Raw genomic sequence first — 17,891 nt, forward strand, 5'->3', positions numbered from 1 at the left:
ACAGGTCATTTCACTGTGACAAACCACACTGCAGAACAATAACAGTCACATCCATTACATTAATGGTAATATGATGATAAGTCACAATGTTACAAAAACAGACTGATACTATAGAACAAGCTGTGACAGCAGAGAGGTGTAGCGGCCTTTCGAGAATATGCGGCAGAGGACTTCAAGATTTACAGAGTAGCATAACAGATATGTACAGGCTATTATTCAGACTAACAGGGTTATGATGATAGATATACGGGCCATTATACTGCTAAACGGCTGCTCCCAAAAAAACAGCCTGCCAGATTCAAAGCGTTTATAAAAAAAAAAAAGAAGACCAACAATTTGTATTCGAGGTGCACTATATAGACATTTACTGTTTCTCATGTGGAATAAGCCGCAATGCACTATGATTCTCCTAGCACTAATTACCTACTTCTCTCAAGATAATAGGATCAGTTTCTGGCTAGAGTGTCATAACTGCAAACGTTGCCTAAACAAATTGTAATTGTGAGAGTCTCTTTTAGAAACTCAAGTTTCAGCCCACAGTATAAGAATATGCATTTGATCATAATGGAGTAGTGTGGGTATGTGTGCGCATATACAGTACATGGAAATACCCTACACCCTTCCAGAGATAAAGGCCAAAAATCTGAGGCTGGGAACGTAAACTGAAAGTTTGTCAGATTAATCTCTGCTACTCAATCACTGTATCACCATGAGGAAGTCACAAATAAATAATTTTACAAATGCAATCTTTACCTGTAAAGTGCAGTAAAATAGTCTCTGAAGAAAGATAGAGTATAAAACTTTGCATTTGTGACAGTAACTAAAATCAAGTTTTAAAGAAATGCAAGTATACTATTAATAAGGCATAACAAATTCTATGATCATTATGATCATACAGCACTAGCAGTGGCATGCATCAGATTACATTTAAATATATATAATTCTTCATCATTTTCCACCAGAAAAAAAACAAACAAAAAAACAAAAATCAAATCCACGAAAGGTTTCACCATTTCACTAATCATACACACATTATCACTCAGTCCGATTCAGGACCCCAAGGTGCCATAGCTCATCTCAGCAGCACTGGGCACAAGGCAGATATCCCGCGAACAGCATCACTTCATCACAGGCACTCACTTTTGCAAACGCTAGACAAATTCAGAGGCAATCTGGATTCACCATTTATTGGAAAAACTTAAACTTTATTTCACAATGATATAGATAAGGACAATGCTTCTGAAATACACACAAAGACACATGCACAATGGCCCTGTATTCAAATATTTAGCAAGTGGTTACCACTAACATGCTAATGTTTTACCCACATGTGAAGCAAGTTTAAGGTGAATAGCCACTGGAATACTACAGTAGATCAGAACACAGTTGTTAACTCAACTGACAACTGGGAAATAAGGGACAGGCAAACAATGGCAAATCTGATTGTGCATTCAGTTTCTTTCTTTGCATTGGTCTGGCTGTAGACCACAGCAGAGATAAGTATGTTTTAAGTACTGTACCAGTACTTCATATGGTTACTTTATCTATTTTCTCTTCTAAAAGAATAACTAAAAATAATGGATATCTGGCAACCTGCAATGTTTTGACTTTAGCATCCTGACATTAGCATGTTAACAGGTCTTTAGTGCATTCTGAAACTGTAACTAGCTAGCTGTATATTAGCTGATGCATGTACAGTTGAAGCCAAACATTTACATATACCTAGGCTTTCAAACTCATTGATTCACAATTCCACGCATGTCATATTACCATACATTCCATGTATTAAGTCAATTAGGGTATCTAGTTTATTTGCATAAATGGTAATGTCAAAATAACAGGTAGGAGAACAGATTTATTTAAGTCTTTACTAAATCTGGTTTTCAGTGGGGCCAAATGTTTATACTTTGTAAGTATCTGGGGGCACTACTTAACATGAATCGAACACTTCAGGTAGCCTACCACAAGCTTCTCACAATACATGTTAACAACTCTTGTCCATCCCTCTTGATGGAACATGGAGAAAGCCATGTTTTAGAGCTGGAATAGTGTTCTTTGCCTTAGAAACCTCACTCTTCTTCCTCTATAAATTGAAGTGATCACTATGGCCAAACAGTTCAATTTTTATCTGAACACAGAACACTCCACCAAAAGGCCATGGGCCTGATGCATAACGCCGTATGTAGAATTCACACTCTAACATGGCGTGCGGACAAAAGCAGAAATGTGCTTACGCACAAAAAAATCCAGATGCATAAATTTGTGCAAACGGCCACTTCCACGTTGTTCCGCTACATAAAACCCAGTCAGCATGAAAATTAACGCATGTGCACGCGCCTGCTGTCCCGCCCCGTCTCCTCCCAGGATTACGCCTCTGTGAATATGCAAATCAATATAAAGAGCCCTTAAGCTCAGCATTTTGTGAAAAGGCAATGGCAGAAGCATGGGGGGGAAAATAGAGGAATTTCAGCGAATACCAAGTGAAGGCAAGGAAAAATCTACTATTTGTTGGTTTAAACAGCGGTATAAACAACAAAAGGAAGTTAATGGAATGACATAGAGTGTGGGAGAAACTCGAAAGCTCAAGTTCAAAAAGTCGCACAGTGCCCGAAATAAAAAAGAAGTTGTCACATATCAAAGTCGCCTTCAGAGGGCAGGTCGTAGCCCACCGTCTGAATGTCATATGAAAGCTTATTAGGTACAGAGAAAAAAAAAGGCACAGTGGGGAAAAAAACACGAAATGTGAATTTTAATCTTGAAAATTCCACTTTAATCACAGTTTATTTTGTCATTAAAGCAGATCATAAATTTCATCTTTAAATTGTTTCATTTACTAGTTTCTCAAATCCCATCGCAACTAAAGTAGCACGTTAAATGCTTTGTTTTGTATTTGATCTTCTATGTGCTCTATGTGTTTGAATCAGTATGCTTCTTAAACGGATTTTCTCTTCCTCCAACAGGACACAGTCTCCATTACATTTGTGATATTACAGCTCTATGAATAATTAAAATATTGAGATGTATACTTGATATCATTTTCATGATGATAGGAGTTAAAGCATGTTATTTTTCATGGGAACATTTTGGCGCAGTGATTGTTCATGCCTCATGCAAGATGCTTGCTGTGCCATGAGCGACCTTAGAGGAAATAATTTATTGCAGCAGTACTGTCTCTTTCAAACGTACTAACCCCCAATTCCTGTCCAAATTTTTCTTTCTCCAAATACCCAATCGCCACACAATCAGCTCTGTAATAGACGTTAAGCCATCTGTAAGCTTAGAAAGCTGATTCTTCAAAACTTTTAAGGAACATTGAAATATCTTCGTAGTACATGTTTAATTATTCTATTCATCCATCCTTCCAGTGTCACGCCAGTCCCAGCAAGAATAGAGTGCGAGGCAGGAACAATTTGTGAACAGAGCGCCAGCTCCTCGCTAGAGCTACGGCACCGTGCCCTCACATGTTTAATTATTAACAACATAGATTATTTAAATGAAGTTAAAGTTTCATCTGTATAATAAACATTTTGCTGCATTTCATCTTAAAAATGATATTGTCATCATATGTAAATACGCTCTTTATAAAGTGGCGCAGATGGTGCAATATTATAATTGTATCAAGTTTACAGTGAGGTAATTGTACTTATAAGTACAAACAGTTCTACAAGGAGCACTTGATGGAATGATTGAGTGCGTTTATTGTTCCTGGGATGAAACTGTATCTGAACCACGAGGTACATGCAGGAAAGGCTCTGAAGCATATGCCGTATGAAAGCAGTTCAATAGACAGCATGGCTGAGGCAGTGTGTGCTTGATGTTGTATACCAATAATTCTCTTTTCAATCAGCTGTGATTCCCCACTCGGATACAGTGATATAAATACTCAGAGTGCTGCAGTGAGAGTAATATGGAAAAAGATGATCCACTGTGGCAACCCCTAACGGGAGAAGCTGAAAGAAGAAGAAGAAGAAGAAGAAGGTGCATTGAGAATAACAATGCTAAAGCAGCTATTGTATTTAGAATAGTTTAACCATTCTGTGGACCATTATATTGTTACAGGTTAATTACAATCAGATGCATTAAATTAATAAACAATTTCAGTGTACTTATAAAGCCATGTCAGGGATGTGGATCTAAAGAAGAAAGGGAAACCATACTGGAACAGTAGCACTGCTTTGACGCTGGGTGCCGCCAGTCTGCAAAACTGCGCACGCCAGGGTATGAGCTACGGTGGAAATGTGTGTGGCTTTACGCCAAGTTTAGGTTTTATACATCATGATTTGAACGTGGAAACGTTGGTACGCAACATTTTTGTGCGTACCCACCGTTTATACATGAGGCCCCCGGTCTTTGTCCTAGTGATCATATACAAATTTCTGTCTGGTTTTAATAGATCAGTCTTAGATTAGGAGCTTCTTACTCATGCAACAGTCATTCAGACCATGTCGATGAAGGATCTCTTAATATTAGATATACTGTAGATACTTTGATACCTGATGCCTGAACCAATCACACAAAAAAAATGGTAGTAACGATTGGAAAAAGGGGCATTCCCGATCCAAATAACCATAACCCAGTAAGTTTAACGTGCAACACAGGTACGTTAATGGGAGGAATTTTTAAGGAAAGGATAGAGCAACACTCATCAAGAACATGAAGTTTACTGAACTGTCAGCATGGTTTCAGACGAGGTAAGTCATGTTTTACTAACAGGCTGGAATTCTGAAGAAGCAACAAAAGAATACAATCAAAGTGGTACACAGGATATGATTTATCTTGACTTGCAGAGCATTTGATAAGGTTCCACATGAGAGGTTGAGTATCAAACCAAAATAAGTGGGAGTTCAGGGTGTAGTGAGCACATGGAGGCAGAATTGGCTAAAACACAAGAAGCAGGGGGGTTATGATGTGGTGAACCTTATCAGAATTGGGTGATCCATGGTAGCTTCTGGGAGCCTTCAACAGTTGTAAACTGAGAGGAGCCCAGCAAATGAGGACGCACACAGTCAGCAAGGAGTTGGTGTATAATGTTCAATGCTTTTATTACAACAAAACAGCGTCCAAAGTGCAGTGCATCAAAAGGTCAATAAATAAATAATCCATAAAAATCAAAGTGTCCAGCAGATGTTAAAATTCTAAATAAATAATCCAATAAAAAATAGGTTAAAATCAAGGGAAAATATTCTGTTTTAAAAACCACAGGCCTTAATGTTCCTTTCTAAAAACGGACATCTCCTTGGCTTACCCTATTCGGATTCTTCAGCACAAGGAGACGTGCTCCAGCAGGTAAAGACAACCCTTTAATCCAGCTTGGGATCCTGTTGCTAGTCTGTTGGTGTTCACAGGGTGCCGCGCTGAGCTTTGCTCTTTTCTCCCTCTATACCACAGTCTGTTGGGCTTCAATGGGAGCCTCCTAGAGCACTTGGTTGCTCCTGCTTCTTAAGGGTACTAAGCAGAAGTGGCCCCTATGCACACTTTTTGAGGGTCTGGCCACATGCTCTGCTCACTGGGTTCACTTTCCCATCCCTCTGCTTTCCCTTTCATACCAGCCCAGTCCTGTTTCTACTCTTTTTTCTTTTCCTTTAACCTTAATTCCTCATTGATCTTTTCTTCCCCCCTCTCTGCCATGCAGGCTAACTATATAGACCTGATGGAGTGCAGATGCTCCCCTCCATTCACTCCAAGGTGTGAACGAGGCACCAGACTGACCCATTCATATTTGCAGGTGGAATGCGTGATAAGCCAAGCACCACAAACAACTGTGAAGTGGCACAGGCATGCACAAACCTGCACCTGCTCAGAGCCTGCATGCTTCAACACTTAATTATTTATTTAAAAATTACACTTCGCCACGGACCTCTTATCACAGGTATCCCTTAGGGGTTAGAGGTAGGGCTGCTGCTATTTTTAATATATTTAAATAATTTGAATAGGAATATGAATAACTAACTGGTTAAGTTTTCAAATGATACCTACGCTAAGTGAATTGGCAGATAATCTAGAAACCATTAAATCATTTGTGGCAGATGAAATGTAATAAAAGTAAACTATTTATTGAAAAATAAAACTGATAGATTTAAATTCACAATGAAAGGTTTGAAAATTGAAAGTACTGCTTATGAGAATGATTTAATCAATCAATCAACATTTATTTATATAGCACATATTCATACAAAAAATGTAGCTCAAAGTGCTTTACAAAATGAATAGAAAAATAGAAGACACAATAAAAAACAAACATAAGTCAACATTAATTAACATAGAATAAGTAAGGTCCGATGGCCAGGGTGGACAGAAAAAACAAAAAAAAAAACTCCAAAAGCTGGAGAAAAAAAATAAAATCTGTAGGGGTTCCAGACCACGAGACCGCCCAGTCCCCTCTGGGCAATCTACCTAACATAAGTCAAACAGTCCTCTTTGTATTTAGGGTTTTCATGGAAGGACCTGATGATGATGGTCACGTAGACTTCTGGCTTTCAGTCCATCAATGTTGGTGCATCATGATGCTTTGAGTAGGTGGTGGTGGCGCAGATTTAGGAGTCAGAGTCCTATCAACTTTCAGAGAGAAGCCATTAAGAAGGCTAACAATGTTAGGTTATACAGAATGATATATAGATTAAGAGTCAAAGGAGGCTATGCTGAACCTTCATAGTATACTGACAAGGTCTCATCTGGAATACTGTGTACAGTTTTGGTCTCTGGGCTACAATAAAGACATAGCAGCATTACGAAAGCTCCAGAGAAGAGCAAAAAAAGTGATTCCAGGACTATAGGAGATGAGTTAGGAGGAAAGATTAAAACAGCGGAGCCTTTTCATCTTAAGCAAAAGGAGATTAAGTGGTGACATGATTGAAGTGCTTAAAATTATGAAGGGAATAAGAACAGTGGATCACAACTGTTACTTTAAAATGAGATCAACTAGAAAACAGGGACACAGATGGAAACTTGATGAAAGCAAACTTCGCTCAAACATTAGGAAGTTTTTCTTCACACAGAGAAACAGATTTATGGAATAAGTTACCAAGTAGTATGGTAGACAGTATGACTTTAAGGTCCTTCAAAGCTAAAAGTAATATTATTTGGAGGAATCAAGTGGACTGGACACAAGTTTTGAAGAAGGGCCTGTCCTCACCTAAAGTTTTTAATGTGATAAAAAACAAAGTTTGTTCATCCCTGGAAGTCAAATTATGCCCCCTTCTTGAATAATGTAGTGTCTTTGTGGTCACTAAATATTTGTATTCCTTACTTTGTAAAGAAGCTTGTGGTACCAACAGTTGTTTGGAAATCCATTATGTTAGCGGCAGTGTGTGAAAAGCAGGTTATAGATTTCCTAGACATTCTATACAAATAATTAACTTCACACATTTATGGGAACATCTACATTTTCTAATGATGTTCTGTGCTACAGCAATTCCTGCCTACTCACAAAAGAGTGGAAAAAGTGGAAAATTACAAGCAAGAACCTGTCACGATGGGTTAGAGGAAGACTTTTCATAGTCCATGAAATGCCTGAACCATACCTCAGTTTGACTATTCAGTCTTAAATATGTTCTCAGAAATCACACTTGCTCAAAGATTGTATGATGAAATAATTGCACAATGCATCAAAGGCATACTCAGCAGGGAAAAAAAAAGACTACATTGTACATGGCAACAGATAAATGAAGCAGCATGAATAAATCAGTGGCATTAAATAATGGCACATTACTATCAAACCTTAAACAGACTTTACTGTGCTAATAATGCTAAGTAGGTATATTTCTTTTGCCTAATGTTTGACATTTATATGTAAAAAAATAACAGTATCTAAACCTTGTCTATAAAATTTTGCATTTTAATCAAACCTGGCCAAACTAGCTACCAATCTGATTTTATCATATAGAAAACAAGACAATTTTTATAACAAATGATTCCTCAACAGCAATATAAGCTAGAGGTGTGCAAATGTGATGTAGGAGTTTATCCGTTTGTTTGCCTATATCTCTACAGTAGTACTCTGAGCCTGCATCGCAGGTACTGTGAATTGAACTCTGAACTGTTTTCAACATCAAGTGACAATTCTATTATTCTAGAGAGCCTTGTCCAATTTTAACTGAGCATGGCATGAAAGATCATTGCATTAACTATACCTACACATCCAGAGTGTTGTAGTTTTCCAGGAAAAAATGAGTGACTTCCTATCTCTTATTACTAAACAAAACCATTGTTAAACTTCAACAAGGTCAAAACCAGGAAATTAAACCAAATGTGGTAAATCTGAGCTAATCCCAAAGTCAAAACCAGACAGTCCCCAACACATCACTGCCATCACAAAAACAAAAGAGTAGATCTTTGATGGTGACGCTGTATAGCAGCTCAAAGGCTAATTATATTATCAAAAACAACTAGTGACAGTTTTTCTTACCAACTGCTTTCATAAAAGCCATGTCCATGACATTATGTACTTGTATGGCAAAGATACCAAAGGTGTAGCCATATTACTTGTACCTTGTTTAATAATGTTATCAGAACATGATAGATCACGAGTACCAAAAAACAAGGCGAGAAAAGGAAAAAGACACACACAAATTTAAAATACCACAATCAAACGTTAAGTGTCTTGAGATTTGACTTATTCGCAGAAATATGAATTAAAGGTCAAAACCAAAATTTCCAGAAAGTCTATCTGCCCTTGACACAGACATGAAAAGCACATACTGTAACTGCTGCCATCCTGGACATGTGTTATTTTGAAACTTAAGCAGAAAAAAAACTTATGTGGATCACCAGGGGGCACACCAGCCACCCTACCGGACACAGGCAAAGACGTGCAGGTACAACATACATTTATTTTTTCTTTTTCCTGTGGAAAACGATTTCCCCCGTTTCCCACGTGTACAGCACAATTCGGCTCTACACAAAGCACAAACGCACTTCTCTTCTTTTTCTTTCTTTGACTCCAATTCTCCTCCAGCAAGCTTCGTCATCTTCCACCTGACTCTGGCTCTCAAGAGTAGTGGCTGCTGGGCTTCTTTTATAAGACACCAGAAGTGCTCCAGGTGTTCATTGACCTAGTTCTGGCAGCAACACCTGGAAGTGCTACAATTAAGGGTTCAGCAGCAGCTGCAGCACCCCCTGGCGGTGCCCACAGAACCCAACAGGGTTGCACCAAACTCCAGCTCCAATGGAGCCCTGTGGGAGTCCAAGGCAGGGGTTTCCACCTAGCGCACCGAGGGAGGTTGCCACCTCGTGCTCTGAGGGAGGTAATGCTCTGGATATGCTCTCCCTCCCCCCCAGTCCTTCCAGCATAAAGGCATCACGGCCAGGGAAGGGCCCCGGCTATACACCACACACTATTGGAAGATACGTGAAAACTATGCAAACTCAGCATCCCTAATGTCTCTATCAAAGCATTTTACACCCAGTGGAATGTGACATAGATACAATAAAAACACTGAAATATTGCAAAAAAAAAAAATCCAAAATGAGCAAGTTATAGCACAAACGCATCAGTTAATGGACTCAAAAATGCTGGACAAGATCAGATCAATAATCATTTTCAAACTAGGACATGAAACTCAAGCTGGTTTTAAAGGTGGATATGTAAAATAAGAGCTTTCAATGGTGCTGCGGTGTGGCAATAGTGATACAGATTAACTGTATCTCATTAACTGTGACAACAATATTATCAAAAACACAAAATGATGATCGGATATCACTGTGGCAATGGCACTGCTTGGGAAAAGAAAAAAAAAATTTTTTAGAGAATATAAAAATGTTTAACATTATGTATCCGCAAATATTTGAGATAGTACTGGGCACTGAAATGCTGTAGCACTTTAACAACTAGGTAAGCAACATCTGAAAACATTTTTAGGTTATGTTACCCAGACATAATGACGGGGATCTGAAGAAAACTATAATTTAAGTATATTGTGCCAAATAGAAATAATAAAATTTTGTTTGTGCTTTGTTTGCCAACATATGAAATTGAAAAGCTACTGAATTAAGCATTTGTAACTGACACAAAAAGGGTCTTTATGAAGGCAAAAAACTGTTAACTGTTCATTATTTTGTGCCAAATAGGTTTGATGTTATTTCATCCACTATACAAAGCTGCACATCAACCATCTCTTAACTCTTTCACCTGCACACAACTTGTTAAAATAAATTATATAAGATGAATGGATGATATAAAGTCAAGTGGTGATCAATGTTTGACAGTTTGTTTGATCTTTCTCTGCCCAAAGGGACAATAGGCATTTTATAGAAGCTCATACATACAAACCTACATACACTCAAACACACATTTTTTATTTATTTATTTAATTTATATATATATATATATATATATATATATATATATATATATATATATATATATATATATATATATATATATATATATATATATATATATAATATATAATATATATGTCTGAAAATGCACCACAATTACTAAATGTCTGAAAATGCACCACAATTACTAAAAAGAAATAAAATTTCTGACTTGACAGTTATAATCACTGAGAGGCATTAAACCGGTAAACTGAGTCCAGTTCAGAGAGAGTGAGGAGGAGCTTTTCTCACAGTGCATCTGCATGTTGAAGAAGGAAAGTGCCTAGAATTACATGATGCCCTATTATCATCTGTCTTGCATCATATTATTTAAGTTTTTAAATTATTCATTTAGTTATTATTTAACACATTTATAACTATTAATTTTTTTGGAATATTTATTAAGTGTATTGTAAATGTATTACCGTTACTTTCTTTTTAAATGAAATCACTGGAGTTGAGCAATTAAGCATTTCACTTCATATTGTACCATATGTATAATTTGTATGTGACAAAGTCTGATTTGATTTGAACTGCTGTTGATATAAAGGAGCTTCAAGACCACTTCCTGATACACTTCTGCTGAATGATTCGTTGGCTGAATGAACTGAGTGTTAGTGTGTAAAAGAGAGGATGTTCAGCACTGTTCATAATGGCACTCAGTTATGTTTTAAATCTCTCTTTTGCTACTACCTCCAAGAGGTCCAGAATATGTCCCATAAATGAACCAGCCCTTTCATTTAGCTTGTTGATTTGGTGGGCCTCTCTAGAAGTGATGTCACTAGCCCAGCACAACGCAGCATAGAACAGAGGTAGCCAACACGGTGCCAGCGGGCACCTGATCGCCTGCAGGGAACACGTGAGTTGCCTGCAGAGCATGTTCTAAAAATAGCACTAGACATCATGGAGCTCCATTTAAAAATTGCATTTAAATTGTGTGTTGCTGTTCTTTTTGAATCAATAACACTTGCATTGATGTAGATTGGAGGATAGTATGTGGTCAAAGTTCAATATCATGCGCAAGAGAAACCTCCATCTCACTCTTTGCTGAGACAAGCAAACAGGCGCAGCTACGATGTGGAGCTAGATGCGGTTTTTACCCCTAATAAAAAAAAAAACCATGTCAGAAAGGTGAAAAGTGAAAGAAAAGTTACCATTTTCACAATGATTGGGAGGAACAGTTCTTTTTTACTACAGTGAAAGAAAAGTGTGTTTATGTCTCATTTGTGGGGCGACTGTGGCAACGGCCAAACAGCACAATGTGGAGAGACACTTCAGCACGTGTCACAAACGTTTCTGTGCTAACTACCCACCTGGCAGTGCACTACAGGCAGAAAAAGCCCACGAGTTAAAGGCAGCTTTGGGCAAACAGCAGTCTTTTTTCACGAGGCCAGTGAGAAAGTCAGAAAAAGCAACTGAAGCTTCATTTACAACTGCCAAGAAAGCCTTTTCGGACAGAGGTCTTGAAAGAAGCAATGATAATAATTGCAAACACTGTGTTCAGAGACGAGAGGAATGGTCCCAATGTCATCTCCACTCTCTCTGATGTCCAAATGGGGACAAGTACAATGGTTAGAATAGTGTTGGCTATGTCCAAGAACTTGACAGAGCAGTTGGATGAGGATCTGGTTAAATGCAGGTGGTTTAGCATCCAGTGTGACAAGTCCATGGACAGCAGCAGCACTTCGTAGCTGATGATGTTTATCTGAATCATGTTCGATGCTTTCTCCACAAAAGAAGAACTCCTGACACTGCTGACACTGAAGACAACAACGAGGGGTGTTGAAATCTACAATGAGGTGAAGAGGTTCTTCGTAGATATGACTGCAGACGGGGCTCCCACCATGACGGGCCAACATGCAGGCTTCATTTCGTAATGCAAAGGTGACAAAGACTTCCCAAAATTTCTACATTACCACTGCATCATTCACCAGCAGGCAATATGCACAAAAGTGACCAGCTTTGATCATGTGATGACTCCCGTCATGAAGATCATAAATGGCAACCGCTCCAAAGCCAAACAACACAGGATATTCAAGGTATTGTTGGAGGATCTGTCAGCTGAATATGGTGACCTATTACTACACACAGAAATCCGATGGCTTAGCAGGGAACGAGTTTTGCAGCGTTGTCACTTTTAGGTAAAATCAAAGAGTTCATGCAATCCAAAGGGGAAGACGCCTTTCATGCAAGTGGACAGGACATGCATTGCTAAGCAGCTAAGTGTAACATTCAGCTTGGATGCCGGACAGGTGCAGACTGAAATCCTAATGTTGCAAAATGACCTCCACCTCAAAAACCATCAGGGTGCACCAGACATTTGGTGTCTTGTGGAGAGAGAAAAGTATAAAGGTGTATGCACAGCAGCTGTGAAAGTTGCCTGCCTTTTTGGTTCAACCTATCTCTGAGAATCAGCCTTTTCTGACATGAACTTCATCAAAAGCAAATTCAGAACACACCTTACTGATGCACATCAACAAGACTCACTCAGAGTTGCAGTGTCAAATTATACCCGTTTACAGTACACTGGTGAACAGCATGCAATGCCAGGCTTCCCACTAACAGACATTTACAGACAAAGAAAGAGATAATAGATGTTTTCACTGAAACATCAAGGCAATGTTAAACTTAAATACTGTGCAAAAATGTGAAAAATGATTTGTTCAAAAAGTGTAACAGCTGTGATGATTTGTTTAAAATGCTACAGATTTGGTGATTAGTGCAAATTTGATAGGAGGATAAAAATGTGAAAGAGCTGATTTTTTTAACCTTACATAACAGATAATTTGTACAAACATGGGACAGAGTTCCTGATTTGTTCAAAAATGTTACAAAGGTAGTGGTTAGTACAAACAGGACATGATATATGAATATTTATTATTATTAATAAATATAATTAAAAGTGAATCATGCAACTTTGTGTTATTCAGGAAGTTGTATCAAACAAGTAGCCCTCCGAATTACTCAGTACCCTTGAAGTAGCTCTCAGTTTCAAAACGGTTGGTGACCCCGGCATAGAAATTTGCACTGGCCATCGCAGAGTTGTAAAATACATAAGATGTCACAACCTACATCAAGGAACACAATCTCGTAAGAAAAACAGCCTGCTCGGTCCTTTCCTATATAGTTCCAATGGAGTTCACTACCAGCTCTTTTGTCTTGCTGATGTTGAGTTGCACATTTTTGTCCCTGCACCACAAGACAAAGTCCTCCACAACCTTCCTTTAATAATGGAGACAACTCAGAGTAATGTAGCCTACAACGGAGGAGTCAACTGAAAATTTCTGTAGATGGCAAGAGCCGGAAGTCTGTTGTGAAGAGGGTAAACAGAAAGGGAGACAGGACAGTTCCTTGATGTGTTCAAGTATCACACACCACCATTTCTGCTACATAGTTCTTCGGCCTCACAAACTGCTGTCTGTAGGTCATGTAGTCCATAATCCAGGAGGCAGTGGGGGCATCAAAGATGCAAAGCCTTAAGCTTTTTAGCAAGTTGATGAGGCAAAATGGTGTTAAAGGCACTTGGTTGAAATCAAGGAACATGACCCTAAATATGGTGCTGGCTTTGTCCAAGTGGGAGTAGGCTTTGAGGAACCTGTAGATCAAAGTATCCTCCACACATATATGTGCCAGGTAGGCAAACTGCATAAGATCCAGATATTTTTCAAACCGGGGTCATAGCTGTTTTAGGAGCAGTCTCTCAAAGGTCTTCATGATGTATGAAGTAAGAGCAACTACCTGAAGTCCTTGGGATCACTGGAATGCACTTTCTTTGACACTGAGACCACATTGGATGTTTTCCACAGCTGCGGAACATTCTTCAAGTTCAGGGAAAGGATGTCAAAAAGACCCCACAGAGCTGTCCCAGCAGAGTTTTTCCAGCTCTCTCCTCAGCTAATCAGCAGAGGTACACAGTCCAGGAAGTAGAGGTGGACTGGAGAGCACAGGTATCATGTCATTGAAGGGGAAGGTTGTACAGGTTGCAATTGGTGGTTGGGATTCTGGACCCTCCACAGCTTCCACACAGAGGCGAACAGTGCTGGGAGGGGTGTACTAACTGTTGAGGAACTGGTTTGGTTCATTAACTCCATACCCGCTTGTAGCCAATGAAAGTCCTCATCCTATTCCACATTTCCTTCATGCTGTTTTTTTGTAACTTGTGCTCACGTTTGTCTCTGTACTGAGCTTTCCCCTCACAAAGCTGCTTCTTCAGTTCAGACTGCACCTGCTTGATTTCATCTATACATCCAGCCCAGAATGTTCTCTTCTTCATATTCAGTAGGGCTTTCAAGTGTTTTGTGATCCATGGCTTATTGTTGGGAAAACGGCAAACTCTCTTTGTGGGGACTATATTATTCACACAAAACTTGATGTAATCTGTGATACAATGTCCTTGCCATATAACACAGAAAGCATATGCTAGTCCGTGTTCTCAAAGGCATCCTACAGAGCCTCCTCAGCCTCTGTTGTCCACTCCTGCATGGTACTGGTGGTGGTTGGCAGCCCGATGGAGAATGGATTTATATGCAAGTTTGAACTGTACCAAATTATGAACCAATCTGCCTAAAGTTGGCAAAGCAATAGAATTAGCTGCCTCTTTTAATCACTGGCATATAAACTACCGGTCAAGTTTTAGAACACCTCAGTTTTTCTTCAATTTTAAATCGGCTGAAATGCAATGAACGACCTAAAATGGTGAAAAGGTTAAGCAGTAAACTGCCAGAGATTTAAATTTAAGCTTTACGTTAGCAAAAACTGAAAAAAAAAAAAAAATTTCAGAATATTTCAAATATGTCTTCTTCAAGGAACTACTAATAGGTTACAACCTACATATGTTCTGCAGCAATTAAAGTGAATTAAACCTTCTAAGCTGAAACAAACAATTTGCACAGGTGTCCCAACTTCTGTTGATTACTTAAAAACCATCTGTCTGTCTTAAAGCAGGGTTGGAACAGACTGTGTTACTACACACTAGAAAGTTGTAAATTACTGTGCTAATGGAAAGAATAGTAATTAACAAATTAAATGAAATTGAGCATTATTACCCTTAGAAGTGTAGGCCTTTCATTTAGAGGAATAAAAAAAAATCAAAGTGTTCTACACAATCCAAAAGCATTTGGAAAATGGAAGAAATTCTGATAGCAACAGACCTGGCAGACCCAGTGTCACAAACCAATCAGAAGACAAGTTTCTGAGGGTCACCAGCTTGCGTGATGTGAGCCTCACAGCACAACAGCTTAACAATGGTCGAAAAAAGCAAATCTCAGTTTTTACTGTGAAGAGAAGACGTTGTGCTGCAGGTTTGACAGGGCGAGTGGCAATTGTAAAGCCATTCCTTAAAGGCCAAAACAGGGCCTTGAAATACTGACTGTGGACTGCTACAGTTTTGTGGGCCAATGAATCAAATTTTAAAATCTTCGGTTCATCACATAGGGTGTTTGCACGCCGTCACGTTGGTGAAAGGATGGTTCCTCGGTGTGTGACACCAAATGCAAAACATGGAGGAGGAAGTGTGGTGGTCTGGGGTTCTTTTGCTGAAGGCAGAGTTGTTGACTTGTGTTCTGAATCAAAAGGGTTACCACAGTTTGGCTGTTGTATCAGCAAAAGGTGGCTACTTTAATGAATCAAAAATCTGAATAAATGTTTGCACACTTAATGATTCCTTTTTTTTTTATTTGTTCTATGCCTTGATTTTATGAAACATTAACAAATTAAACTGCATGCATTTCCATAAAAACTGAAAAAATTAGGTGCTCTAGAACTTTTGACCGGTAGTATAAAAAGTCCATGGTCCAGTTTTCTCTTGTACTGTCCACAAACTGGTAAAAATGGGCGAGGGTGGAGGAAACTTAAAAATAAATCTGGGGACAAATAAAGTTCTATATATCTTTCTATCTATGGTTAAAAGTCCTCAGAAATTGTAATGAAAGCATTGGGATGGCAAGTAGTGAGTTGGCTTATTACAGAATATACTATGTCTGATACGATTGCCATGTGTGCTGAGATGGGGAGATGTAAACTGGAAGCACAAAGGCATGTAAAAACTTGGCATATCATTCGTATAAAATAAATGGTTAATAAAGTGAATCAATTATACCACAAAGATACCATTTAATTTTTAAAAGTGTACATTAATGTACACTAAAATTTAAAGACAATGTCTGCACTTAAGCCCAAAATGACGTAAACATTCAGGGTTGAAGGGGCTGTAACATATGCAAGGAACAACCCTGGACAGGTCACCTGTCCATCTCATGGCCCACTCACTCATGGAAAGCCAATCTAGTGTCCTCAATGAACCTTATCTGACCTACTTTGGTAATATGGGAGGAAGACTGTGGTACTCCGAGAAAAACCCATGCAGACATTGTAAACTCAGACATTTTCCAGGGTTACAGTTCACATTTTAAAAGGCTCAGTGCAAACAAAAGCCTGCTCTTACATAGCACCCTGGTTTACAATCACATATGCATATTTTCTTAAACCAAGATCTCTTTATAATACAAAGACCCTTTCTTAAAAACAGAAGCACAGAAAACAATGATCATCTTCTTAAAAGGATGGCAAACAGAGCCTTTTAAGAATGACTTAGTTCAACAATAGCACAGCACAAAGCAATTCTCTGTTCAAATACTAGAATGGTATATATAGTAAACACAAATTACCTTACCAGTGTACAGTATGTTCCTTTCCAAGTCCTTATGCCATCTAAAATATTTTAAATCAAACCCTGAGGCATACTATATTAAATAATGTACTGTTGAATATGCTGTAACTTTTTAATATCTAAGCATACAAGGAGCCTCCATTATATGAAGAATGACAGCACTGTAACTCTATATGCAAGAATGTGTGATACTACACGCCTCTCCTTAACAAGATACTTGTATACATTAAATAGGTGTTTAATAAGATCTTAATATACTGTTACTGGCTGTAAATAATTTCACAGAATTGGGGTTCTTTAACAAGTTTCTAGTGTTCAGAGAATGTCAAACAAATTTGTCTCTGTGAAATATAATATTGTATCTATTTAAGCAAAAACCATCCAGTGTCAAGAGTTCTACCGTTTCAGTAATCCAGACTCGAGCAGGCCCACTGGACGCCTCGGACTCTCCCAGCAGATAACCGACTAAACTGTGCTTATTAGCAGCTTTCTCCAAAGGGTCTCCATAGAGATCATACTACAACAACCAGGCTCAAGCGACTTCAGCTGTGACGACTTTCACGATCTGAGGCTGAGCCTGTCCCTGCCCCAGGAAGGCTGCTTCTCCCATTCCCAGAACTGTAACAGGCCTAGTCACCAGGTTGCCGTAACAAGCAGGAAAGGCCAAGTGCTTGGTTCCTTGGCTCCCTCCTACCTGCCGGCACGTAGCAGTCTCCCGACCCCATCTCCCTACCTGAGCAGTTCAGCTAGTTCAATGGGCCTCACCAGGCCGGTCCGGACCGGATATCGGTTGACGATGAAACCGATTTGGTTACAATCAGAACGTCGCTTCTCCGCCGAAGTGAGGACGCTGTTGACCCCGCCCCCGGCCTTTCCTGCGTCGCCTGCCTGCCACGTCGCACCGGAA

The 17,891-nt window shown here is 39.0% G+C and overlaps 1 protein-coding gene across 3 annotated transcripts in view; it reads right to left on the reverse strand.

The window, feature by feature from the left end:
* The window catches only part of sec24c (SEC24 homolog C, COPII coat complex component), a 91,423-nt gene that overhangs the window by 73,168 nt on the left and 364 nt on the right, over positions 1-17,891 (reverse strand). For 2 of the 3 annotated variants that reach the window (XM_039768265.1, XM_039768247.1), the window contains exon 1: positions 17,718-17,807. The exons of the other annotated variant lie outside the window; for it this stretch is intronic. The gene's annotated coding sequence lies outside the window, so the exon portion shown is untranslated. Of the gene's footprint in view, positions 1-17,717; positions 17,808-17,891 lie in introns of those variants that run through there. 3 annotated transcript variants of the gene reach the window in all.

The sequence above is a fragment of the Polypterus senegalus genome, chromosome 1, assembly GCF_016835505.1.
Source record: "Polypterus senegalus isolate Bchr_013 chromosome 1, ASM1683550v1, whole genome shotgun sequence".
NCBI lineage: Eukaryota > Metazoa > Chordata > Cladistia > Polypteriformes > Polypteridae > Polypterus > Polypterus senegalus.